Genomic DNA, 1986 nt, shown 5'->3' with positions numbered 1-1986 from the left:
CCTAGCCCCAAATATAATCCACTCTGCAACCCTCATTGCATACTCCTACGATAAAAATAATGCCCTAAAATATAATACTTTTAGATTATTCTCTCCCAGAAACTAACTGGGTGATTTCTACCATAAACATTCTCACACGCAGAATAGTTAACCTGGGAAGCAGGGCTTTATGAGGAGGAATGTGGCATCAGGATTAGAGGTAGACTTATCAACAACCTTAATTATGCAGATGACCCAAACTTGCTTGCTGAAACTGAAGAAGACCTGAAGTGTTTGCCGCAGTAGGTCAAGGACTGTAGTCTTCAATATGGATTGTAGCTCAAAATCAAGAAGACAACTTTTCTCACCATTGGGCCAATTGGTAGCACCATGATAGATGGAGAAGAGATTGAGATTGTTAACAATTACAGCTCCACAGCAGTCAGAAAATCAGAAGACAAACTGCATTGGAAAAAATCTGTTGTCAGGGACCTCTCCAGAGTGCTGATAAGCAATGATATCAGTCTAGAGACTTAGGTGCGCATATTCCAGGCCATGACCTTTGCAATTACTTGCTATACTCCAGAGAGTTGGAAAATGACTAAGGACAACAGAAAAAGAATCAATGCCTTTGAATTGTGGTGCTGGAGAAAAGTCTTGAACATACAATGGACTGATAAGAAAACAAATAGCTCTGTCTTGGAGAGGGTGAAACTTCCTTGGAGGCAAGGATTTTGAAGTTCCATTCCATATACTTTGAATATGTGGCCAGGAGAGACTGGTCCTTGAAAAAGAACGTCATGCTCGGAAGGGTGGAGGAACAGTGCAGGAGAGGAAGACCCCAGGCAAGACAGATTGATACAGTGACTGGGGTAATGGGGTTGGTGTGTAGGAATTAGTGAGACTAACTCAGGACAGGGAAGGGTTCAGAGCATGGGTTGCTATGGGTTCCAGGTGACCCAACGGCACATAACAACAACAACAACCACAACCACCACTTTTATGCTGTTGTTCCAGTCATTGTTTCTGCTTACTTTAGTTATGCTTACACTGGAGGTTAGATCTTGGGACCTTATTGGATCTTATTTTTATTTTCTGGCAAGACGAGTCCAAAAAGTAACTTTGTTTTTATGTCAATAGATATGTACTTCCTGAATGTCTCTTCTTTTGTCATATTAAAATTGATAAATGAGTTCAGATAACTCAGTTGTTATAAAGTTTACCAACAAATGTTAACTGAATGGTTTCATTAGGTATTGGATTATGCTGATATTTTGATCTATCTTCTTTTATAACTTATAAATGAGAATATTTTTCTAAAGAGAAGATTTCCTTCATTTACTATTTGGTTACTCTGAGATACATAGAAGAAAGAATAAATACTCATTTCTTCCTTTTATTGACCACATTTATGAATGATGACTTGATGACGACTGCAACAGGCAGAATAATAATTTTTTAAGAGAGCTTAAGAAGACCTCTGGTGCTGTAGTATTTAATATATTGGGCAGCTAACTGAAAAATCAGTAGTTTGAGTCCACCAGGTACTCTGAGAGAGAAAGATGAAGTCATCAGGCTTCTTCTAAAGATGTGCAGTCTCGGAAACCTGATAGAGGCCCACTACAAATAGTATGCTTCATAGTGTACTTTAGGAAGAAGAATGTGACATCAAGATTGGATGAAGACTCATCAACAACCTGAGGTATGCACATGACAAAGTTGTTTGCTGAAACTGAGGAGGACTTTGAAGTTTCTGCTGAAGAAGGTCAAGCACTGTAGTCTCCAATATGGATTGCATCTCAACATCAATAAAGCAAAGATTGTCACCACTGGGTAAATTGGCAGCATCATTATATTTGGAGAAGATATTGAGGTTGTTAACAATTGAATTTTGCTTGTACCCACAATCAACACTCATGACACTTGTTGTTGTTATGTGCCGTCGAGTCGCCTGCGACTCATAGCGACCCTATGTACAACAGCCCTAAACTCCGCTCTGTCCTGTGC

This window comes from Elephantulus edwardii, unplaced genomic scaffold (assembly GCF_000299155.1).
Source record: "Elephantulus edwardii isolate Elephantulus edwardi_28Jun2011 unplaced genomic scaffold, EleEdw1.0 scaffold00009, whole genome shotgun sequence".
Lineage (NCBI taxonomy): Eukaryota > Metazoa > Chordata > Mammalia > Macroscelidea > Macroscelididae > Elephantulus > Elephantulus edwardii.
The sequence above is the reverse complement of the archived record's forward strand: the minus strand, read 5'-3'. Positions refer to the sequence as shown.